Raw genomic sequence first — 26553 nt, 5'->3', positions numbered from 1 at the left:
GGAGCCAAGCCTATACTTCATCTGGTGCAGAGACCATCTCGCCCAGTGCTTCCCAACGGGGAAGGTGTCATTTTGTCTTTCAAAGGACATTTCACAATCTCTGGAGACAGTTTTGGTTGTCACATTTGGGGGCACAGAAGTCTGCTGATATCTAGTGTGTCAAGGCCAGAGATGCTGCTGAGCCCCCTGCAACACACAAGACAGCCCCCTCCCCCAAGGAGAAAAAATTATGCAGCCCCAAATGATGAAGCCCCAAAGCACTTCAGTTAGTAGCGAAGAGAACCTAAGACACAGAGAGACTGGTGACAAGCCTGGGTGCCGCACAGGTTATTGGGCTGGGCAATGGCCTAGGCTTCCTAGTGCTCAGGTCACTGCTTTTGTATTTTTAACTATACCGTTTAACCAACCCCACACCAGATCCATTTTATTCTCTATCTCTGCCATTTATTTAATGGGGTGAAAAGGGAGGCAGAGCTCTTAAAAGACTAAGGAAAAAGCCATGCCCTTTTTCTACCTAAAGTCCATAGTATTTTATCACCGAGCTTCCACTGAATGTCCGTTTGGTATAAATTCCTCATCTGGATGCCTGTTTTAAAAAGCCCAGGTGGGGAATTAAGGCATATGCGAAAAGAGGGGACAAGTTATGTCATAGAGCACAGGCGGTGCCCTAAGGGGGCCCCTGTGATGTGTGGGTGAAAAGCGAGAAGAGGGAAACCACGGTGGGCTCTGGTTGACAGAGGGTTAGCGACAGAGCCAGATCTTCCAGCCCTAAGGACTTCCACCTGGCTGATGGGGTTTGGACCTCAGGGTGTTCAGCCAGGTTGTAAAATTATCTCTGCATGGCCCCTGGGCACAGACTCCTTCCCTAGGAGTTTGTAAAGGACATTTGTTATGTTGGACAGCTCAGCACCTCTCCTCTCCCTTCTTATGGTAGCAGTGCTACTGGACAGGCCACCGTGCCTGAGGGGTCTGTCTGGGGCCAGCCAGTAGTATGTGGGTTCTTGACTTCATGCAGGAAAGATTTCACAACACAAGTCAAGGTGCCTATGAGGGAACATTTATTGAAGCTGGGGACAGTGAAACAAGGAAGGGCTTAGCATAGAAGAAGCTATAGGAAAGCCCAGGCTGGGCTGCTCTGGCTCACTGAGAAGTCAGAGAAAGGGGGACCTTGGAGACAGGTTCAGGGGATTAGCCCAGGATGAGCTGCCGCTGCCCATTGCTCCCCTGGTTGCAAGTCTCGTGGGGACCTTTGGAGTTTAGGAGGTGCATGTCTATGGAGGAAGAAGGGTGGGAAGAAGAGTGGGAAGGGAATCTCCTCAGAAGGAGAGCAAGCACTAGGTCCTTTGTCTTGAGGGTTTTTATCTCTTGCAAGCGGGAATTTTTGGAGGGGCCTCAGGGGAGGGTTTCAGCAGAATATTCATCAGTTTTCCAGGTGTGCTCTTTCAGGGTCGTGGTCTCTACTGATTGGTCAGCTCCAGGGCAGGGGGTCGTTGGTCATTGCAGCAGGTCTTGGCATCACCCACCTAGTTTTTCTGCTTTTCTGGGCCTGGAGTGGAAATACAACTGAGGCCTAGATGTTATCTCTAGGGAGGTGATCTTCTGTATCTCTGACTGTAAATTCCTCAGCCAGTTTGTCTAGTTATCTGTCTCAGTTTCCCTCTTCCACTTATCCTGGCTTACTGGCCTTTCTCAACAGTAATCTGCTTGTCCTTTGCGAAGTGCTCCGCCTCCATTCTATAGGATTCTGGTGGGATGCCAACCATAGTACTCCATTGGATATATTCAGGCTGTCCCTCTGGATTCCCTCTCCACTCTGCTGTGTCCCAGAAGCCCAACTGACTGTAGCTTAGGCTGAAATAATGCTTCTAATGTCACTCTCCCTATGACAAAAAAGTGCCCCTGCCTTGGACACAAGAGCTGACCTGATGAGCTCTTTCTTACTGAAGTGATAAGAGCTGCCCTGGTGAGTAAAATAAAAAAACAAAAAACACTAACATCCAGGTTGAAAATCCACATCCAAACCTTGATTCTTCCCCTGAGTCATTTAACTTCTCTGAGCTTCAATTTCTTCCTCTGGAAATTTGAGATAAACTTAACCCCAGGAAATAGTTCTAGGATGGGAGGGACTTCAGACTCCTGGCTGCTGCTGCTGCTGGGTGAATATTTTCTTTTCCTTTGGTGGTGAGGGGAAGTCTGAGAAGGTCTTGGAAAGGTAGATATGCAGGTCCACTTACAGCTCCAGACCACACACATTTCCTGTCCTACAGCTGATGAGCCTGACAGGGTTGCAAGGAAAGCGTGGAAGCTGGTGGTGACAGACAGAATCTGGAGCACTCACCCAGGGCCATTCTCCTGCAGAGCCAGCCTGATCCAGTACCCGCAGCTCACCCAGGGAAGGGGTCTCCTGAACGTGCTTCTAGAGAGGGCCCTGCAGAGCTGTCCCTGGGAAGCCCCCTCCCCTGTCCCCACTAAAACCAATTCCCTGCAGGGGAGCTCCAGCTGCAGGGAGCCATGTCGCTAGAGCAGGACGCTTTTAAGGGCTGGCCAAGCACAGCAACTGTCTCATGCAATCACCATTTTTGTTGTTGTTAAGAAAAACACTGAGTGAAAAGGTCCAAATATTTCATGTTATGATTGCCAAGAGAGAAAGGCAGAAATTCTCCAGATACATTAAGAAATTCCCCAAAGATCAGGACGGTGGCACCAGCACGACAAGCAGGCGTCTCTCTGGCCCTTCTTCTATCCTGTCTCCCCCTCCGGTCAGATTTCTCCGCAGCTCTATGTCAGATTGGCCTGCGGGTTAGCCCCAGGTAGGCCAGTCTCTGCAGTTCCAGGATGGGTCCCTTCTCCACGCCCAGCCACACCCACAGGGACTTAGCTGTCGCCCTCCCCTGGGTCCTCATGCTCCTACAAGAAAGGTGGACACGTAGGGAAGCCTGCCAATGCTTCCCATCCACACTTATTATTGTTTTTTACTCACCTCCTTAGAGGTCTTTAAAAAAAAATTTAGAGCAGTTTTATTTTTATTTTTAAATTTGTATTGAATTTATTGGGGTGACATTGGTTAATAAATGTACATAGGTTTCAAGTGTACAGCCATCCACACTTATTTTGATATTTAAGTTCTGCAACGCCTCTTTTAGTGGTGCCACTTCACAAATAGACTTTAAATGTGCCCTGTTGGTATTTCTGTTTCCCAAACATGACTCCCTAAGGGGTCATGACTGCAGTGGGTAACCGTCCTACTTCTGTCCTCTATGTGGTTGACCATACGTTGTCAGTCCTAAAGCCAGACTTTATAATTAGCTTTGTGAGGTTGGAAACATTGCTTCTTTTATCTGTGCCCCGATTTCATCACCTATAATTTAAAAGGGGTGGGGGAGTTGGCTCAAGTACTGTCTTAGGTCCCTTTTCCTCTAAGGGGTTGGATTTCTGTCATTCTTCATAAACTCAAGTGAAGTAAAATTTTCTTTGTTGATACAAGCCAATATATATTCTAATGCATTTTTCTAAATAACTGTTTCATTAACAAGTATCACCAATAATGTCTTTGCAATGGGAATATTAGCAGGCCAGATAGTGGGAGTAAGGCATTGGTTAGACAGTAAACCGGCCAGGAGAGGGCCCTCTGGTGCCTGCAGAGGATGCTGGAAAGCAAAGAAAGCTGGAAGGCAGGCAGACATGACATAGGATTGCAAAGGGTGTATTAGTAGGCGACACACACACACACACACACACACAGCTCTTCTCCACGTATAACCCCCTCCACAGCCAAAAACACGAGCAGCGGAAATTTCCAGCACAACTGACAAGCAGTTTCCAGTCGTTAACTTTCTGCTTCCCGAACTTTTGCAAGACTTTATGGTATTTGCCGTCTCCCTGTAAACTTTGGTTAGAAATTGTAAATTTTCCATGTCCTTTTGTCAGCCGAGTGCTCTGTCTGCTTCATGTTGGGAAACTTCTTAATACTTAAGTTTCATTGTCCACTTGCTATTGATATACGGAGGTAATTAGACAGATTTTTTAAACTAACGTTTTAAGGACACTGATGAATAGTTATAATTAGCAAATAAAAGGTGTGTCCAGTGGCTCTGTTCACTGGTGTCAGTTTAGAAACGAGGATGTTTATTTGCCAGCCAGTGACAGCCTTGGACAAAACACGCACGATTATTGTGCGGCCTGCTTCCCGGTGGGAAGGGAAGGCTCGCTGAAGGTTCATTAATGGCCCTTTTACTTCCCTCCTCCCAAGCCAATGGCATCTCGGGATGGAAGTGGACTGAGCCCGGGTTCAAAGCCCTCCGAACTTCAGAGGCCACTGCCAAAGCTTCCTGACCAGAAATGGGTGATAGTCACAGTCACCGCAGTAAAAACCACTGAAAATGATAGTCATTGAATGTTTGCTGTCTGCCAGACACTTGGCTTTAGGGAGGTCAAGTACTGGTCTGAGGTCACATAGCTAATAAGTGCAGAATCTGTCTTGAACTTGAGTCCTACCAAAGCCAGAGACTGAATTTTAACACCCTGCCCCACTGTCCACATGGAAAGCTTCTTTTTTCTTTTATACCTATCGAGTAAGAGATTTTCAACACTTCCCCTCTCCCCCTATGCCCCATGCCACCCAATCAGGCCAAGGGTGAGGGTTAATCCAAGCAATTCAGTTTTGTTAATAAATATTTATTGAGATCCAACTGTTTTCTAGGCACCATGTTTAGCTATGCCACAGTCACAAAACTTATAGCCTTATGGTGGGGAAATCATATTTATACTTGTGGCTGGACTTACAGCTGTAAGTAGAATATAACCGTATATGAGGAACTGCAATAAGGGGTAAGGAAAGGAAGAAATACATTCCAATAAAGATTGGATCGTTTTCAGGGGACAGCTGAATGGATTTGAAAGGATGGGTGGGGCTTTTAAAAACAGAGCTGCGTGGAGAGGTTACTCCAAGTAGAAGAAACAGCACGAACAAGTGCAGCTGGGTCACAGCTGGATTCCTGAGCTTACAGTTGGACCCTCCTTCCCCTGGTCGGCCTCCCAAGTAAGGGAATGAGGCGATAACCTACAAAGCTATTAATGTGGAGGCTGCCGTAGCCCATCCAGGAGAGAAGGTGCAACGACTACACGGGAAAATCCCAGGCTGCTGGAGTCGGGGAGGACTTGTGAACCTCCCAAATAAAGGTACCCTCCAAATGGTGGGGCTCAAGGTGGAAGTCCCCTCTTCCCATCAAGAGCCACAGCCATGATGTACCCACCCCTGTGTGTGGCGGGCAAAACCACAGAGCCGACAGAGGTGATAAAGCACCTTGGACTTCAGCATCACCCAGGCTGACCCCAGGGCGAACAGGGTGACAGTCAGCAGGACACACCTGGACAGGGTAGCAGATGAACCTGGTGCGCTTTACTGGACTGCTGGCTACTATTCTGATTGCCTGGGCCCTGGAGGTGTTGATTTTTAAATACCTCTGAAAGGAGGGGTCTCTTTTAAGGGGGTCACAATGTCCCAAAGCAAAAGAACCCATGCAGTTCAATTTGTAGTCCTTACTGTAGTTCGTTGCATATATTTTTATGCTTAAGTTGAGTGCATCATAACCGGCATGGAGTTAATTCCATTAATGTGTATTTTGCTTTTTCAAATACACTTTTTGCTGTCTTTATAGAATCCAGGTTAAAGAGTCCCTTGGGAGGGAGGCTGGGAATTGAATTTGCTTGTATGTGCCTTTAAGAAGTCTGGAATAATTTACGAGAACATAACAAAAGTGGTTAGCCACGGGGTGTGGAGAAGGGCTGGTGCCGACACTGGAAACCAGGGAGATGGCAGGGGACGCGATTGGGTGCGTGACTTTTCACGGATTATCTTTTATCTTTGTGTTTTAAAACCTGTGTGAGTGGGATATGTGAAAAACATAAGCAAATAAATCAATAACAGTTTCAAATAACTCTAACTCTAAAGAAACTGGCCTTGGGATCACCTCTGGGAAGGACAGAGTGGTCAGGGGGCAGGGAAAGAAGGAGACCTACTGGTCACCTGATCACCTGTTGAATATTTTGAATTCTGTGCCACCTCCATGTGTTATCTGTTCATGAATAAATAAAAGGAAAAACAACAGTAACCTAAGCTAGAATGACCCTTCCAACCGCTCAGATGAAGGGTTTGGGGCACAAGGACCAAGCAAGGGGCGCCTGGACTTTGTTGCGCCTGTACCTTAGTATTGAGGAAAAGCCCCCCGGCCTGAAGAAACAGAGCCTCCTCTGGATGGCTGACCCCAGATCTCTGCGATTTCAACTCGACTGCTTTTAGAAATGCTCTCCTTCCTGTTTGCCTAGGAAGGATCACATATTAAGCCTTGGTGACCATTCCCACCCTAGCTAGTGCAAATGTCACAGTGAAAAAATTCCAAGGAAAACAGAAGTCACAACAAGAAATCTGCCCACACCCCAGATTTGTTTGTTTGTGTGTGTTTGTTTGTTTTGAGGAGAAGTAGAAAAGAGTTGCACTGTCCTCTTTGCCTCTCATTTCCCAGGTTTCCGAGGGTCCCTTGTGGGCATCTCTGAGCATCCATGTGAAACAATTTGTCATGTCAGATCCTTTTCAGGGCAGGGTCTGAAGCAGAATGGAAGAAACAGAGGCCACGAGGCCCTGGGTGGGGAAGGGACCACCCAGAGAGACCAAATACAAAACGGGGAAGGATTTACCTTGGGCCAGACCAACTGTGCTGCTCTGAGAATGGTGAGGACAGGGAGCCCCCAATCCTGTGGTCACTAATGCAGGAGAAAGGCCTGCGTGTGTTGGGGAGCGAGTAGGTAGTGGGTTGGGGGGATATTTGGGTGAATGGAGCACTGGGGAGAAGGACTTGATCACGTGTTCTTATAAAATTTGTTCAAAAAGTGAGCACAGGTGTCTGTTTCTCCTCTGATTCTGCTGCCACCTCAGACTGATTCTTGGAAGCATCAGAAACGTTCACATTCTGGTGACACTACTCTTCCTTCCAACGATTCCTAAGGAATGTGCCTTCATGGCACGGACCGCGAGTCAGGACAGCCGGGCCTCTGCAGACCTGACTTGGGGTTGGGATTCGGATTCTCTGAGTCATTCTGGGCCCTTGAACAAGACACAAGGCTCCCCTCCTCTGAGCCTGTTTCTCCTGGGGCAGCAGAGCTTGCTCTGTCCTCTCAGCACTGCCGTGAGAACTGGATGGGGTTGCATATAGCACCGTGATGGGGGAATAGAATACGATAGATGTGCGTTATCACCAGGCGGCAGGACACAATAGCTATGGCACAGACTGGAGCCAGGCGGCCAGTTTTCTCCTCTGGAAAATGAGGAGCCTGATGCCTTCTAAACGCTCTGAAATCCCCAGTGCTTGGAAGCGTGACATTCTTTCATAAGTGGGGCACCACACTTATCTGGAGGCCAGATTGATATGGGGGATTTTATGGTTTTGATCGAGCCCTCCTGCTGCACAGATGTCAATGTGCTTGTTTACTGGGTGCTGCCCAGATCTCTCTGTACTATTTTTCTAAAAAATAAAAAAAAATTCTGAATTGGAAACACATTTGGCCTTAAGGATTTTGGATACAGGATTGTGGGCCTTTGGAACTAAACTCATAGTGCTGCTGTGAGAATCAATGAAATTGGTTCAGGGAAAGCTCTAAGCCTAGCATCTGGCCCATAGTAGATGCTCAATGAATATTAGCTGCCGTGCTCTTCCCTCTGTTACTGCAGCCCTAAGCAGCCTTGAATGCCTTCCACCATTGCTCCAGACCTGTTGCCTGTTTGTGCCTGGAATTAATGTCTAAGATTCTGTGCAGTCAATCGCTCAGCATCTGACTCCCCTGAAGCTCCTGTCTTCCCAGCTCTCTACCCAAATGCTCCCCTGGTTTAGAATAGGGAAATGCTGCCCGGCCGGGCATGGCTCAGAGGTTGAGTGTCGACCTAGGATCCAGGCGATCAGGGTTCGATTCTGGGTCAGGGCACATGCCTGGGTTGTGGGCTCAATCAATGACTCTCTCATCATTGATGTTTCTGTCTCTCTCTCTTCCTCTCTCTGAAATCAATAAAGATATAAAAAAAATTTAAAAAGAAGAAAAAAGAAAAAGAATAGGGAAATGCTCCCTGTGGCCACCTCCCCTGCCTCCCTCTGCTTTCTCGGCAGGTAGTCGGATGGGTTTGCCTGTAGGTGAAGGAGAAGGAGGATGGGGGACAGCTTCGGGAAGTATCCCACCAGCTGTTCTCAGACTCGTAGCTTGCCCTGACATGCTGCCCATGGGTTATGTGGCTGGGATCCCAGAGGAGCTGTGGGTGCAGCCCTGCCCCTTTAGAAAAGTTGCTTCCACCTTCCTGCACCTCAAGTCCTCGTGGATAAAGCAGGACTGTGAGCCTAGATGATGGCTACATGCCTCTTAGTTCCCTCAAATCCAGCCTCCTGAGACGCTGCCCTGCACCCGTTTTCTCTGTGTGCCTGGAACTTCGCGACCACAGGAATTTCACTGTCTCAGCACTGAAACTAACCTGACTGTAGGAACAGGCTCTGGGTCATCCCCGAGACAAGCTCAGAGATGATTTGGACAATCTCAAGTTCAAAAAGGTCCAGCCTGGTAGCTAGGAGACTGTGGGCAAGGACAGTGAGCAGCACTGGAAATCCCATTCGCAGACAGAAGGGCCCCGCTGGTGGTGAGATGGGCTGATGAAGAAGCAGGAAAGGGACTTTGGGGAGTGGCTGGGGTTCCCGGCAGGGCTCTAGCTCAGGAGAGACTGAGATCAAAGGGTGACTGAGAGGAGAAAGGGAAAGCAAGGTGGGCACTTGGTACTGCGGACTGGGTCACCCAAAGGTGGGGAGGAGGCACCATAACCCTCAACACCATGGCCCCCCGGGCTCTGAAGCATTGAGCACAGATACTATTACATACCAGCCTCGTCTGCCCTTTAGCCTCATAAAGAGTACCCCAATTTTGTTTTAGAAACAATATAATCAATTAAAAACACTAATAGTGCCCTGGCCGGTGTGGCTCAGTTGGTGGGAGTGTCATCGGGTACACTGGAGGGTCATGAGGTCATGGGTTGGATTCCTGGTCAGGGCACATACCTGGGTTTCGGGTTTGATTCTTGGTCAGGGCACGTGCAGTGGCAACCAATTGATCTGTCTCTCTCACATCGATGTTTCTCTCTCTCTCTCCCTCCCTCTCTCTCTCCTCTCTAAAATTAAAATAAAATAAAATAAAATAAAATAAAATAAAATAAAATAAAATAAAATAAAATCACAAAATACTAATAGCAGCAGAGCGAGGGGAACTTGGTGGAATATAAACAAATCCCTGGGAGGGTGGATTCAGCTGGCACATGCTTTATGCCCTCATCCTGTCCCCTCTTTTTCTGCCTGAAACTCAGGCAAGATGCTGAAAGAGAAACAGCGATGCAGCGAGGGTGAAGCTCAAAGCCACAAGCTGAGTTTGGTGGGTGTGAAAACTGAAAGGAACCTGAGGCCGCAGGACTAGCCCTGGGTGGCACCGCAGCTTCTTGTCATGTGTGAAAAACAGTCTAGTTTGCTTAATTGGCTGAGGCTGGGGTTCAGGCACACTTATCTATGTTCCTGGATTGTTGTGAAGACTAGATGAGATACCTTAGGGGACTCTGGGGTGAACCCAGCACACATGGCTGAGCACACAGAGTCCTGCTTTGGGACCTTGTCCTAATCTTAAGCCCCTGTAGGTAGTGGAGATGTAAATCACTTATATATACACTTCCTGTCCCCAACTTGATCACCTGCAGACTTAGTGGGGTGAGTGTAATCCTGGGGATCACACAGAGGGGATGCTGGTAAATCCAGCTGCAGAGAAGCAGTTTAGAAAAACCAGGGGAAGAAGGCAGAGGGTGACGTACGTGGTGGCTTACTGAAAAATCCATCTGCACATCCAGAAAAACTTCCTGTACTATGTCCTCTGGGTGATGGCACCTTCTTCATGTTCAAAGCACATCATTCATTCATTCATTCGTTCATTCGTTCATTCGCCACATACTTCCTGGAGGCCTGCATTGTGTTGGGCAATGTATTAGGTGCTGGAGATACAAAAGTGAATAAAATACAGTCCTTGGCCTCTGGCCTCTTCTCTGGGCCTCAGATGTTTTTAGGAAATAAGGCCAAAAGATGAAGGGTAGTTCTGGGTTAAATATGAAAGAAGAAAAAGCTCTGGGTGCTGGAACTGCTGTCATTTTGCATCTTCTTACTGATGCTGCAAGAATAACACACTGGGTTTTGGGAGGTGGGGGATATTTCCAATCCAGACTGGAGTGGAAAGTTACTGGTATGCTCAGAAGTAAGCTCCCATAATTATGGGCTAAGGTCAGGCAAACTATGGAGTTCTTAATTTGTAGCATTTCCTTTGGCTGTGAGTAAACTACCCTTGGACTCAAGTGAAATATGCTACCTCCTTAAATGGAAAATACCCAGAAGGTGGAAATTTTATGTTACTTACCAATGGAAAGCCTTTGGGTCGTCAGTGACACCCACTGCACCACACTCTAACCAGTTGACTAAAAACATCGCACAGCCCACTAGTTTTCAAATACTTGCTCCTGACCAGGGAGGTAAAAGGGTGCTCAGTATAGAGCACGCTTCAGAGGTCAGGCTCTGGAGTAGGAAGACCTGACTTCGAACCCTAACTGTTCCTTACCAGCCTGTGAGAAGCCAGGTAATTACCCGGCACCACTGAGTTTCAGGTTCTTCATCAATAAAAGGATACAATGGTCCTACCACAGAGGATTGTTATGAAGATTTAGAGTAATATATTGTGCAAAGGCTTGATGTGAAGTTAGAGCTCAAAGTGCTGCCACTGGGGGGGAAATGAGGTGGGGAAGAGCAGAGAAGAGTGGGAATCTTAGCAGGATCATCTGGGCTGGAGCCAGCGTATCCCCAAGCAGGCCCCCTCATGTTATCTCCGTCCAGGCAAGTCCCATCATCCTCAGACCCCAGAGCCAGTTCTCCTGAATTCTGTCCCAGTTACCATCAAGCTGCTGGGGGATGCTGGGCTCTCCAATTATTTACACAGGGAGCCCCACTGCAGAGGCTGAAACGTTCAGTGCTGAGGGTGGACAGGGGGGCAGTTCTGGAGGGTCCGCGACATGAGTGAGTCCAGTGCCCCATTGAACGAGTCCGCTTTGTAAGGCTAGTTGATGGTTGTCATGAAAGGCCACCCTATTGAAAGATGAGTTTCTTCATCTCTTCAATGGAGGCTGTTGTCCTGACCTCGTCTGATGGTGGGGCTGGGGGGATTCAACCAAATGACACGCATCTAGCATGACAGTGGGGAGGAAGTAGGAGGTAATTAAATACCCCTCCTTCCTTCCCCAGGACCCTGCCCTGGTCTCTTACTGCCCGAAACTGAAAGAGTTTTACTGTCCAAATGTTGACAACACGTGGCAGGAGGAATATAGAAACCTGTTCTTAGCAACTTACACTTTAGCTGTGATTAGTTTATCATTTCCTAGCCCAGTTCTTCTCAACCCCAGCGCACATTAGAATTGCTGGGCAGAATTTTTAAAGTTGCCAATGTCTGGCTTGCACTCCCTCCCCCAAGAGAATCTGACTTAATTAATAGCTTCTTGAAAGAATGACCACCTCTCTGGGTTTCAGTCTGTCCTTCTGTAAATCGAGAGCAGAGAGGTGGAGTAATTTACCACGTGTTGTACAACTTGAGAAGGCCCCAGGTCCACTGAAGCCCGGCCAAGGGCATTTCCCCAATAGATACTCTTTAGTTAAAATACATTTTAACTAAATATATTTGAGTTTTAAAATATTGCATTAAAATATTATTCATCTTGATTACTGGGGTTTTTATGGCACCCCCCCCACATTTTGTATTGGAGGCCATAGTCAAAGGATGGAAAATGCTTAAAGGAAAAGCTCACTTGAATTTGCCTGTCTAGAAATTGCATCTAGAAAGGGAAATGAACTGCGCATCGTGTCCTTTTACTTGGAAGGTCATGCCAAGCCCCACTATGGTTTTGTGCTGTGTTTCCAGGAGTGTTGATGACCAATCACGAGGGTGAGGAGGAACTGCTGATCAGTGGTAGAGGTGGGCTTAGGTCCAGTGAATTTCCAAGGCTTCTCTATAAGAAATCAATCAAGAGTAAATTGAAAACTGGTTAGATTTTGGCTGTGTCTCTGGCAGCTTAAGCAGCAGATGAAATCTCTCCAGGAAGGAGTATTTGTTACTTAACCTGCCACTAGTTTAAGTTAAGCTTTTGACTTTGCCTAGCTTGAAAATACCAGTCTATACTAATCTGAATTAGGAAATAAATAAGTGACAGTACCAGAACCATGCCCTCAGATATGGTTAGACCAAAGGATAATTGATTTGCCTGGAAGAAGAACCATGGTTATTAGGTCAGGAAACAAGTGAATGGTTTGCCGAGGAAACATTCAGACGAGGTGGAACCGGAGATCCATGTGAAATGTTGCTCCTGAGATGGAAGACAGATCCCGTGCCTGCAGGTAGAGTCCTACCTGCCTGACTTAAACTCCCTCAGGGAGCTGAGTCTCCAGTCATTGCAAAGGACATGGCTGAATTCTCAATAATTTTTCTAAACTCAACTTTACTATTATTTCAGTTTCAGCTAGTCTGTATATTGTCTAGCTTGTACTATTTTCCCTTCTTACATAAAACTGAAGAGATATTGTTAATATACTTACATAAGTATTATTAAGTGTCGATATATGAATTTTTTAGTGTTTCCCACCACATGTGTCTATTTTTTAAAAATTTATTTACAATATATTACTTTTATAATTTTGGAATATATACCTGTAATTTTATGTGTTCTCCTTTGTACTGTTATGTATTTCAATTGCATAGAGTTGTGCTGTCCAATATGGCAGCCACTGATATCTTGCAAATTTACATTAGTCAAAATTCAATTCAATTAAAATATCAGCTCCCCAGTCACACTAGCCAGATGTGAAGTGCCCAGTGGCCACATGTAGCTAGTGGCTACAGTTTGGGACAGCAGAGATATAAAACATTTCTATTATGAGAAAAGTTCCATAGGAAAATTTTGGTGTAGAGTGTGTAGGTTATAAAAACAGACTTGCAGACATTGAAGAGTAATATTGATGCAGACAAGGTTTGAAAAGAGCGACTGTTTGGGGTCCTTGTGATCCAAATGCGGTGATATTGATTCTTCTCTGAGAAAAGACTGGTTCGTTCACCAGGGTCCTTGGGAGGGAGGCTGACGAGAGAAATGCGTCCTTGATATTGTATAACTGTGGAGGCCGATCACTAAACAGGTGTTTAGCCATCTGAGATTTTTTACAAAGCAATCTGAAAAGCCTGGGCAAGATGCCCACCATGACGTGTCCGTCTCTGGGGCTGCTCCTGGAACCCATCTTTCTATGGGAAATTTCCATAGGCTTACTTGAAACCAGCTTCCTATTTCCCTAATTCCTATTCCCACTAAAAAGCCTCTAGATCTGTTCTTGAACTACTACTTCCCTTTGATGAACTGCAGGATAACCTAACGCTACAGTAAAGTTATTAGGCAACCAACCCAGGAGGTTGTGCTCAGTAAGTAGGCCAGGCTCTTCCTTGAAAAACTTAAGGACTAAGTGACCATTGACACAACAGAACAAGATGGGAGCAACTAGACTTGCTTTATGATTATCAATACTGTCTGATGTCAAGATGAATTTCCAAACCCACACTCCCGGTGGCCTAAGGAATGTGTGACATCTGCTTCACCCATCATGAGCAAAGGGGATCTAGGTTATTAGCTGAGAGAAATAAGGATATAGTCATTCATAGGTGTGTGTGCTTTTTAAAAAAAATCTCTAGTGAGCACCTACTATGTGCAAGAAATTGGAGATACAGCAATGAATACGACAGAGGTACACACTGCCTTACAGAAGATGACCTGGAATTATTGTAACAGCAACTTTTCAAGGCCAAGGATAGTCTTAAATAACTAGAAATGAACTGACATCTGAGGGTCTCTTATAGGCAAAGTCAGGACTATCTCCAATGTGCAGGAGATATAAAACTCTAGATACATGTCTAAAGCAGAAAGATACAGAACAGATGAGTGTGTTTTATATTAATTTGAAGTTTTCAAGAGAGCTCTTAAATATCATTTACATCTGTGCAAGAAAGAGATAAAGTGTTTCTGTACTGGGGTCCTGAGGGGACTTTGATCGCCGTGTGAAACAGGGCTTGCAAAATCTGTAATGTACTTCACGGCCTAGGTTAACACAGAACCAGGAAGATCTGCCAAATGTTGATTAAAGTCCGTGATGAAAGGTCAAATTTCCTCAAATAAGTAAGGTTATAGTTGCTGGAAACGACATGGAGAATGTATGACAATGTAAAAACCGAAAGATAGCAAAAGGAAAGATGTCTTCTTAAAACATCCTTTTGCTATAAAAAATGGGAAATCAAAATCTGAATGTTAATTCTAAGAAAGAAATACTCAGCGGGTACCCCACAGAGCATGTGTACCTGGCCAGGAAAGGTACACTAGTAAATCCTTTGTAAAGCTCTTTTCTTTTACTGTGCAAGCTTCTCGATCTCACACTGAGATGCTGTAATGACGCCTGAAGTTCAGGGGCGTGGGAAGGAGGGAAGAGCACGTGAAAGGGTTACAACACAGCGGCTGGGTTTTGCCAAGAGCCTCTCCAGACCGATCCACATGGACACAGTGGCTGTGTTTTGGAAAATATTTGTTGAATACAAGACTAGGTAACATCTGAGCCCTGAGAAATTTAGGAATTGTCAGTTGTTGTTAACAGTTAAAACAAAGAATGTGAAGGAAATAACTGGAAAATGTAACATGAGAAGAGTGGAGGCCAAGCGTGAACACTTGAGTATCCCCAATGTTTAAGGTCAGGACAGAAGATAAGGAACTCATTAAAATGATACAAAATGAATGGCCAAAGAGAACCAGCCGAGTGTGTTGCCAGAAAAGCCAAGGAAGTAAGACTTTAAAGGACAGATGCCTGCTTGAACACAGCTCTGAAGTGCAGCCAGCTACGGACCATAAACTGCCCATCGATTTGGCAATGTTTGCTGGAGAAGTTTGAGTGGAACAGTGCGAGCATGACACACGTGGCAGGAGATTGAGGAGTGACAGGGAGGAGAGGAAATGTGGATAGGAACAGCCAGTGTTAATAAGTTTTTATTCTTGAAGACCCTGTCTTGCTAAACTGTAGAGGTTCATCTTCAGAACTGACCTGCTAGAACTACTAGGGTGGAAAAATAATCACATCTGACCCTTTGATTTGAGAAAGTATTCAAATAACAGAGCATTCTAACCTTGATTCTTTTGATTATTAAAAACATTGTTTACTCCTTAGAGAAATAATGCCTTTAAATCTTTCTCCATAGTATTCTGGCTTTCTCTATAGTGTAAAAGTTCCCCACAAGAGTTCAAGGAAAATGAATTGGCATCTCCTCCTTTGAAAGGTAAGCTTTAGGGGCTAGTCAGTCATTGTTGAGGCTGGCAAAGTACCCACCACAGAGGAGAGAAAGGGCCTCTTGATCTTCTTAATACAGACACTGGGTCCTATGTTATTGTTGGGTAAACAGAGAAGATGACAAACAAATATCAGTTCTGCAGTGTGGCCAGAAGGCTTTGCACAGAAAAGGCTTTGCACACACAGGAGGTGTGGAAAGGCAGATCCTGCCTTTTATTAAATAATCAGAATCTCAAAGTTGTTCAAGTAGATCAGCCATAAAAATGCCAAGAAAAATATTTCAATGATTCTTGTTCTATTTCACAAAACCAAGAGTCTTAGGCTATCACAACATCCAGATGTTTTCAAACTTTATCTTAGCATCAAATCCTTTTTGTGAACTAAATAGTTCACAATATGAACATATATAATTTTTTTTTTTTTTTTTTTAAAGCTGGATTACAGTGGTTGAAGCTGGGTGAGACTGGGCCAAAGTTTCCTCCTTGGAATGCAACTCATTTACCTTGAACTCTTGTGGGGAACTTTTACACTACAGGGAAAACCAGGTAAGATAGTTCAAAAGTCTTAGTTCTAGAAAAGTGACCCATGACCCTGGCTGCATATTAGGATCACCTACAGACAAAGCCTAATACACATAAGGGTCCTGATTTAATTAGTCTAGGAGAAGAGCTCTGGCATGGTATTTTTTATAAGCACTCAGGTGATTCTATTGTGCAGTGAGAGCTAAGAACTGCTACCCTAGAGAAAGTCTATTTATGAGAAGTTCCATTTTACTGAAGAAGATCCTACTTACAGCAGAATTACTGTCAAACCAACAGGGGATACTCAGCGATTGGTTAACCAAATATCTTAGTTAATGAGAGTTGGCGAATTTACCAACGAAAACCCATTTTATCTGGTATTAGAATAAAATAATATACACATTACAAAAGTCAAACTGAATATCTCATTCAGCCAACATTTATCCAGAAATCACTTCTTGAGTGCCTATTATATGGCAGACTATATAAGGGACTTAGAGGGATATATAAATTATTCTTCTCATTTTTGCTCTCAAAGAACTGTTAAGTCTTTTGTGGAAGGTAGATATATGATATAAAGCAAAATCTAAGAGTCAAGAAGCCGTGGAGGATCTTACACTATCTTGAAGTCACTGCAGTTTTTGTGGATTAAAGATGATCACAAATTCTAGCCACTCTTCCCATTAAAAACTGGTATCTATTTTCCTCTCCCTCTACACCTTCTTCAAACAATAGATGCTGCAGAATTGATACTGTACTAGTTGTAGGTCTAGGCTTTAATGACTAGATTTTAAGAAACCTGGCAGCTCTGTCTTTGTTCTCTTGTGGCCTTTAGTCACCATGTACAGTGGTCCAGCTACTGTGCTGGAGAGAACACATGGAGAGATGTCTGGCTGTTCCAGCCAGTTGAACAAAGTGCTAGATAGATGTTGAAACATAGCCTTGAAACCATCACGTGAGGAAGCCCACATTAGCCATGCGGAGAAGCCACATGGAGAGCTAAGGCATGCTGGTCCATAGCCCCAGCTCAGCCATCAGATGAATATAGTCTCATGACTAACAGGTAAGACCAGTGGAAGAATGGTTCAGTCAACCCAGAGAATCATGAGAAAACATTTAAAGTTTTTAAGTCACTAAGATTTAGGATTGTTTGTTACACAGCAATATATAACTGACACAGAAATTGGTGACTAGAAGTGGGTTTTGGCCATAAAGAAAACCTGAAACGTGGTTTTGTACCAGGTAGTAGGTAGAAGGTGGAAGGATGGCAAGGAGACTAGTGGAGGCTGGAACATCAGCGAAGTACTTTCTTTTGGAAACTGGAGAAAACAACACTGATATTAGGCAGTGCCAAATTGTTTGATAGAAAATATTACTTCAGTTTATCATCTATGTTTGTGTGCCACTAAATACAGTATGTGTATTAGATATGTTTATCTAATAGCTATGTACTTTCATAGAGTACATTAAACCTGTTTTCCTCATGTTCATGTGAAACCATCAAAGTGTATCTGAAAACAATAGCAAAATTCACAAAATATGCATGGGTTAAAAAAGTCATCAAACAATCAGTACTACTGATATATCCCCAGTGTGCTTAGAGAAGCAACTCGAGATGACTTATAGCAGCAACAGGAGAAGATCATCAATGCTTTTTCCTGCTGCTCTAAAATTTTCCCCTAAGCAGTAGCCTAGCAGTGGAAAATCCCCAGATTGAAGGATCAGAGAGGAAGTGTAGCAAGCAAGCGCTGGTCATTACATTGATCTCTCAATGGTGTGTTTCCATTAATAAATGGTTCTTGGAGCAACAGAGAACCTGAGAAGCCAAGCTACATAAAGAACGAACTGTAGTTCAAAGGGATGATTGACACATTTCTTTGCCCTTGTATTGGCATTCAACAGAAATTACTCACTATATTCTTAAGAGGCAAACAACAAACTACCCAAATAAATTTTTAAATCCTGCAATTATTTTGAGAAATGTACAGACTCCAAGAGGAAACAAACCCAGAGTGATTAAGTGATTTGCCTAAAGTCACTGAGCCAGGTCCCAGCAGAGGCTGAGTTCAGACTGCCCCACCCTGTTTCACCATTTAGTTAACGAATACTTACTGACTGCCTATGGTAAGTCGGAAACTGTTCTAGGTGCTCAATGCAAAAGAGGCGGACAGAAATCCTTGACCCCATAAAGCTGGCAGAGGGAGAGAGATAATAATTAATGAATTAACAAAGTGAATTACATAGTTGGATAGGTGGTAATAAAAGAAGTCAGAGCGGAGCAAGAGGAATTGGGAGTGCTCGCAGGGTGACGATGGGATGCAATTCTAAATAGTGTGGTCAGGGCAGGCCTTGTTGAAAAGATGTGGAGGAGGCAAGAAGTTAGCCACTGGAGTAGTTATGTGGGAGAGAGCATTTCAGCAGAGGGTATCCCCCAATTAGTGTGCCTACCTGCACACACACACACACACACACACACACACACTCGTGCCCTCATGTTTGTAAACTGTATTTCATTATATTATAAGATACATAATTTTTCACATTTTAACATCTCTAAAATCAGGATGCTTGTTACAATTGATGGGATCTTACACTTGTAATTGTCAGTCTTTTCTTTATTTCTTAGAAATACATAAATTAATGGTTCCTCTCATAATTAATGATTTCAGATTTGATAAAATACGGCAACAAATAAGTTTCATGAAACAATTTCCAAATGTGATATATTGTGATATTTTCTCTTCTCTTTTTTTCTGGTTTATTTTTGGATCTTTAAAAAAATTGTTTAATGTTGGAAGCCACTCCCTGAATGAAGTTTTACAACTCACTAATGCAGAAGTTGGCAAACTGGGATCATGAGCTAAGAATGGTTTTTAAATACTTAGAAAAGAGAAAAAGAAGAATATTTTGTGATATAGAATAGTTTGAAGAAATTCAAATTTCAGTGTCATAAATTCTTTTTGGAACCCAGCCACCCATTTGTTTCTATTGTCCCTGGCTACTTTTACAGAGCAAAGGCAGATCTGAGTAGTTATGACAGAGACCATATGGCCACAAAACCCGGAATATTTACCATGTGGCCCTTTACAAAAAGTGTTTGCAGACTCTGAACTAATGGATGGCAATTCAGTACTTAAAACACTTCTGATGTAGTAGCAAAAACACAGAGATGGAAGATCAAATCCAAATTTTGGTTCCATCATTGTTACCACCTTTGCATTTATAAATGTCTAAAATGCCCACCTGATAGTGATACTCTGAGATTTGTGTGATCATTTATCTAAAATGCTTGGCCCATGGTCAGTGCTTGACAAATGTTTGTTCTTCCCTCCTTGCCTTTTAAATAATGCTTAAGCCGTGACCCCGCCCACCCACACTCTGCCCCATCAAGTTTGCTGACAAGCACGACCACACTGCCACCCTGTTCCCAGGGCAGTCTTGAGGGCAAAGTCCAAAGTGGTCTTCCACAGTGTGAAATGTTTGATATTTCAAATTTTATCCTACAAATTCTGGGGGATTTTTCCTTCTATATCCATGCTGATTTTAATATAGATGTAATTTTTAGATTGAGCAAAATGGATGCTCCTAAGAGATTTGCCATGTTTGCTCTGGGGTTCTGCATACACCTCGGCTCACTGCCCTGCATCTGTCCTCCCAGTTTGAAAAGCACAGGTTTATGCAATGAGATTTGTTGTTGTTTTAGGATCCGTTCCCCCTAGAACTCACCTTTGTCATTTCATTGTAGTTAAACAGGAGTGAAGAGTGAAGGAGGCTCTTTGAGTTGGGCCTCAGAATGGCGAGAAAGTAGGAAGAATCATTAAAACCTAAGATCAGTCCTGTGCTTGCAGGTGCAAAGCTGCTTTTTTCCCCAGAGTTTCCTGAAGCGATTAGGATTAGCTGTACTTACTCAGCTGATGAAGCTCACAAGAGACTCGTGTCAGAGGCTAATTTAACAATTTGCAAAGAAAAATTACCAAGCACACTGGAGCAGTATCATTGCTTTTTCTCCCTACCCAGGTAAAGTTATACAGAAAAGTCAAATCATAGCCAGAAGGCTGCTTGCTGAGCATGGAACCAGAGGAGTAGCTGGATGATCTTAATGCTATTGCATCAAACTCAAAAGGCTTGGCATATCCACCTCCATACCAGGTAGGTGCCTACCAATCAAACCAAAATACTCATGTTCATCAGTCAGAGTCTCCTGTACCCAGTGCTGAAGGTAGATAACACATTCTTAATTTGGGGATTTTTCCCTTTCTTAATTCAATGCCAACTGCTCCCTTCTCTACCATACACATTTTTGTTTATTTATTCTTTCTTGAAATGTTAAAACCATTGATTAGTCTACAGTGGCTTTTTTCAAAATAGCCCTAGAGTGACAAGTAAGCTTGAAGAATTGGGGGTTAAGTGAAGTTAAACTGTTTATTCTGCACTTTAAGCACCTCTTCTTTCTCAGAGCATTTCTCCGGGCTAATAGAAGTAGAAAATGCTGTGTTCCTTCTCTTACCTTCATATTTGTTCAAGTCTTGATAATATTATAGGTCCTATTCCTACATTCAGTCTAAAGAAATCCTCCTTTGTTAGAGTGACCTCTGCATGAGAATCATCTTACCTGGCTTATATCAAATCCATTTGCTTAAATTTCTTAATTTTAATGGGTCATCTAACATACTAATACATATATATATATATATATATATATATATATATATATATATATATGTCACATTTGAAAAATAAATTGGCTGAAGAAAGGATTACCCATATCTCCACCATCCTAATTCAACCATGTGTTAAAAAAATAAAATAGAAAAATCTTAGGAATGATTTGTATGCTCTTAAGAGTTTTCCCACCCAGCTGGGCCTGGCTCAGTTGAGCATCGACCTAGGATCCAGGAGGTCGCCGTTCGATTCCTGGTCAGAGCACATGTCTGGGTTGTGGGCTCGATCCCCAGTCAGGGGCGTGCAGGAGGCAGCCAATCAATGACTCTCTCATCGTTGATGTTTCTATCTCTCTCTCTCTCCTTCCTTTCTCTGAAATCAATAAAGATATATATATATATTTTAAAAAGTTTTCCCTCAGTAAATAAATTTTTAAAATCTTAACTCAATCATTTATTTAAAAAAGTAATTGAAATCAAAAGTACTTAGTTTTCATTGTTTCAATATTCATGTCTTATTTTAAAATCATCAATTTAGAAATAACTTCCAAGAGGCTGTCTAATCCTTTTCCATACATAACACAAAATATGGTGCCTAATCCATCCGAAATATGATCACCTGCTACCACATTCAAAGACACTTCTGGGAAAGAGAAAGACATAATTCACTGGCTTTAGTTATTCCTTCTTGTGTGTGTCTGTCTCCCCCACAATGGTTACCTTCCTTCCTGAAGTATTTGGAGAAAGGGGAGTATGTTTTAAATCTACATCTAAGTCAGTGCAGCTTCTCTGTTGTTCTCTGGCTCCTTCCCACAGCTCCCAGGATCATCTGGGGCCTCTGTTCATTTTAATATTGGTCAGTGCCTAAACTTCTGGGATTCAGTATCAACTAACTTTTCCAGAGGGAGGGGGGCAGGTGAAAAACTAATTCTGCTATTGTTATACAATTGAATTTTACTGGATATTTTAAAAAAATAGAAATTTCAGTTCAGCACAAAACAGGAAACAATGTGAAATTTTGTTAGACATTACTCTTATAAAACCAATGATTTCCCTACCACTGGGCATTTCTCAAGCCAGGCCTGCTGCTATGATGCTGGGAGCTGCTTCTCCTTTTCCTCTTTCCCCAGATGCCAGCCTAACATCCCCAAATTGCTATTACTTTCTAGTGCAGACAGTTTATCCATCTAAACCAGTGGTTCTCAACTGGGGACAACTTTATCTCCTCTTTGCCAGGGGTCATTTGTCAATGTCTGGAGTCATTTTTGATTGTCATGACTGGGGAAGGAAAGCTCTACAGGCACCTAGTGGGTAGAGGCCAGGGATGCTGCTAAACATCCTACAATGTAAGGAACAAGCTCCCATAACAAAGAATTACCCAGCCTAGAATATCAATCATGCAGATGTTGAGAAATCCTGATCTAATTCCAACCCCAACCAAGCAAGGATCAGAGCATAAGTCCACAAATCCAGATTCTGATTAAGGTGATCTGCTAAATGATTGACTCCAACCCTAACAATATAAAAATCTGCAAACATTTCCTTAATACATCCTTATTAGATTTTTACTATGCCTACCAGTTTTTTAATGTAAGAGGAGCAGTAGAAACATTTATACTTCCCTTCAGAAAAAGTTGCTTAAAACTGGAGATATTTTATTACAGTTGCAATTCCATCTAAACTGCATTTTTGTGTGTGTAAGTATAAACACTCCTTTTTTTCTGAAGCCTTACCCATAGATATTCTGAGTTGGTGGCAGGAAACCACAGACCATGCCCATAGCTGGGTGACTCTACAGCAGCAGAAGTTGGAAAACTAGTGCTGTGGTTAGAAAACGACTCATTTTTGTAGTTTATTTTGCTTGGGATTGTGCACACCTCATCACAGTGCATGCCTTATTGTATCCTAGTTTCCTGCTTTACCTATTTGGCTCCAAAACTCTCCCTACTGCACTCTCTTAATCTGTAAGGTCCTAAAGACCTTCCCAATTCCTGTACAGTGCATGGCCCTTGGAGGACCCTCCACAGTTGTTTGTTGAATAAATACATGAATAATTGCCCAGTAGAATCAAGTAGAAATGAAACGTCATAGTCCAAGTTTAGGTGGAGGTGTAAAGAAGGACTTGCACTAGTTGTGCAAACATGGGAAAGGCACACTATTCAAGTTCTGGTCACATGAATGAGAAGTTTCACAATACTAATTTCTTTAGAGAGCAATTTTGAAAAGGGATTTCCATTTAATCTACTTCCTCTGGTCCCATTTACTCAGAGAAACAAAGTGGCGATTTTTAAAAAAAGGTATAAATGTCTTGAGCTGTATTTGGGACCTGTAAGGACCTCAAACTTGAGTGTGTATCAGAAACGCATAAGGAGTTATTGAAATACAGAGATGTGATGTGAGGCCCAGGAAACTGGCTTTTTAAAGAAACATGTCTTGTGATTCTGAAGAAGCTCATTTCTGAGGTAGATACACTTTGTTACAATAGCTCTAAACTATGCCTTGGAGCTATTGGAAGAGTCTTCTAAAAGAAACAACAATAATAATGCACATTCCCAGGCCCCAGCGTAGTGATGTTTATTCTGAGTCAGCAGTAAAACATGGCTCTTAGGAGTGTGGCTGGAACGCCTTAAGGTCCATCCACCTCTGGTCTGAATCAGTCACATTCTGGACCAGGGAGGAAATAACTCCCCCCACAGTCCCCGGGTTAATTTAAGTGGCCCAGCTTAGGGAAAGGGGGCTACAGAGGGGCAGAGGTAATGAAAATATCATGAAGGCAGATGGAGGCTTCCTGAAGGACCTTTCTAAGTGCTTGTAAGGGCTTTGTAGATAGGTTGCTCTCACTGTATTAGTTTCATCTCATTTTACTTCAAACAAGGTTTTACTTAGGCTTAATAAAATGTTCTATTCACATTACTTGTTCAAACGTCATCAAGAAGGTTAATGTAATGAAATGAAGAGGGGAGTGAAGACTCAAAGAAAGGAGGGGAGCTTTCCTCCAGTATCGAGGCCAGGGCTGGTAGAAAGGAAGATGAACCATGGTTCCAGAAAGTCCGCCAGGAGTATGCCGGGGGAGCCCAGACTGTGTGTTGTGGTCCCTACCCCGCGACGTGCACACAACACCGTGGAAGGCAAAGCCCTAGCCCAAGTCTGACTCATCAAGGGTTTACCTGACAGGCTCCTAAGAGACCTAGATCCTTCCACTTTGCAAGGATCCCCAAGATAAAGAAGGAGTGCGCAAGGAACGCTTCCTAACCTAAGATTCATTACTCATGCTTGCTCTTCACATTGCTCACCTAGCATAAGCTCCTGAGACCAGGCACTTTGTTCTGCTCACTGCTCTCTCCTCAACCCCTTTAATTGCCCAAAGATGTAGTTCTGGATGTTTTGAATAAAAGAATATATAAACAAACACCAAATCCAGCATCTCAGGATCTCACAGGCAGGAAGAAAAATGTTGTCCCAAGCAACAGGCAGTCAGTTCTCAGAGGGACAGCTGGAAAAACAGTAGAAAGATGGTCTTCTAAGTAGCTTTTATTTTTCTTATTTCTGGTACCAACACACTCAATTTGATAAGAACAATTCTGGTAATTATAGGTAAATTATATGAATGCATGTACAAGTTTAAAGGGACAAAAGTGGTGATATAAGCTAAGGGCAAAGGAAAATAGCAGATCGATTTATTAGAATGTCTTCATGTCTTTGAATTTGGACAAAATAAACATCAAAATAATTACATTATCTGAAATTTCACAAAACAAAAGACAAAAAGTGATGATTCATCCATGTACTTTATCTTCTTCACGCCAAAAAAAAAAAAGCGGGGGGGGGAGGGGGAAGATATGTGAGGTGATGGGGTGATGGATGTGTTAATTAACTCAATGGAGAAATCCTTCCACAGTCATCATGTTGTATGCTTTAAATGCCTCATAATTTTATTTGTCAATCTTATCTCAGTAAAGCTGGAAAACAAACCAAAACCAAATACTTCATTTCCAGAGATCATTACCTTTCCTAGAATGCATTTTTAAAACTACTTTGAGAAGGTGTGTGAGAACCTTTTCAAATAAAATGAAAATTTATTTGCTCAAAAATGGGTTTAAGGGCAGAAGATACCATTTGTGTAGCCCTCTTCCTTCAGCACTAAACATTAATTAATTAAAAAAGTGTTTTTCATGTGTCTTTGGTTAGCACCCAAAGAAAGATGAAGAAAAAAGCATGGCCCCTATCCCAAGAAGACGGCAGTGTTTACTGCGAGCTGTGTAAAATTTCTTCTCTATCTTACAGTCCTTACTTTATTATTTAGAATCCAATTCATTACATTTTGCTCGTAATTCAACAAGAGCCCTGCTGGCATATTATATAGGCTTACAAAATAAAGCAAGGGCAAAGATTGTGCTTATTTTTCCAGGAAAAGAAAATGTCTTTAGAAAGTGTACTTAAAGGTGGAAAAGATGTAAAGAAAAGGTGTTAAATAAAAATGCTTGGTCATCAACCTGTAGCAGGTGACATTAATGGGTGAACACATATGTTTGGGGTTTTTTGTTAAAGAGCAAAGAGGACATATTTTAAAACATATTCTTTCCAGTAGAACTGACAATGTAGGTTTCTTCATGAGTTCGTTATTGTTTGGTCATACAAATTGGTCGAAAGCTAAATGTTATAGCAGACTTTACTTCTGGAACTCTAAAAATACCATTTCTTCTTTTGGGAGAATTTGGCCCTGGTTCGGCCAATAATGCTTCAAACTCGAGTCTAAGAGCTAGCTAGACCCATGCAGCTTCTGCCGAGATCCACAAACATGATCTGTGTGAATCCCTAGATGCTCCATCACTAAAATGTTTGATGGAAGGCTTAAAAAGTTCTTGAGTCATTTAAGAGCCTAGGAGGAGTAAGACCCTCTAGACCTCTTAGTACATTAATTGAAGACTACAGCTCGTCATGGATGCCTGAAGCAGTCTTCAGTTCTGGCTAGAAAATTAGATCTTGGCTTCTAGGTTCATAGCATATATAAATAATCGTCTTAGGATTTTTATTCTTAATATATGTGATCATCATAAAGTAAGTAGAACGGCAAAGGGGAAACTAGGTCAAACATATTTCTCAGTATAGGTCTGTCCTTGAAGCAACTGACTTTTGGCTTGTCAATCATATTTTCTTACTATTCTTTTAATACCTATATAACCTGTAGTGATGCCTCCTCTCTCATTACTGATATTGGTAAAGTATTTTCTTTTTTTTTCCCCCTGATCAGTCTGCCTAACTGTTTACAAATATTGTTGATCTTCTCAAACAACTAGCTTTTGGTTTCATGGGTTTCTTTTCTCTTTTGATTTGTTTTGCTTTCTATTTGATTGATTTCTGCTCTGATTTTTATTATTTTTCCTTCTATTAACTGAGGGTTTAGTTTTCTCCTTTTTATAATATCTTTCAATGGAATTATTTTGCTTTCATATTTGAAAGATACTTTTGCTTGGAGTAGAACTGTTTCTGTCGGCACCCAGAGAATGCGGTCTCTGGCTCGAGCAGTGTGACTGTGATATGCGTCCACGTGGTTCTCTGTCTTTCCTGAGCTTGAGTTTGTGGGTTTATCACTTTCATCAAACTTGGAAACTTTGGACTATTATTTTTCCAACTATTTTTTCTGCCTCCCCCTGACTCATCTCTTTTGGTGACTCAAATTCCACATATATTAGGTTAGTTGAGGTTGTCCAACAGTTAAATGGCTCTTCCTTTTTTTTAAATCCCATTTCTTTCTGTAGTACACTTTAGATAGAGTCTACCATTCTGTCTGCAGGTTCATTTATTTTTTTTTATCTCCAATGCCCACTCTTCTGCTAATTCCATCCAGTGTAATTTTATCTAATATTTATCATCTCTTAAAGTTTTATTTGTCTATTTTTTATATCTTTCATG

The 26553-nt window shown here is 42.8% G+C and overlaps 1 protein-coding gene across 1 annotated transcript in view; it reads left to right on the top strand.

Moving 5' to 3' along the window:
* Nucleotides 1-26553, top strand: part of RANBP3L (RAN binding protein 3 like) — a 179585-nt gene that overhangs the window by 94813 nt on the left and 58219 nt on the right. Inside the window, exon 2 of the mRNA XM_081132550.1 lies at nucleotides 19997-20128. The gene's annotated coding sequence lies outside the window, so the exon portion shown is untranslated. The remainder of the gene's footprint in view (nucleotides 1-19996; nucleotides 20129-26553) is intronic.

Source organism: Miniopterus schreibersii, assembly GCF_964146895.1.
Source record: "Miniopterus schreibersii genome assembly, chromosome: 3".
NCBI classification, from domain to species: domain Eukaryota; kingdom Metazoa; phylum Chordata; class Mammalia; order Chiroptera; family Miniopteridae; genus Miniopterus; species Miniopterus schreibersii.
This window is presented reverse-complemented; position numbering and strand designations above follow the sequence as displayed.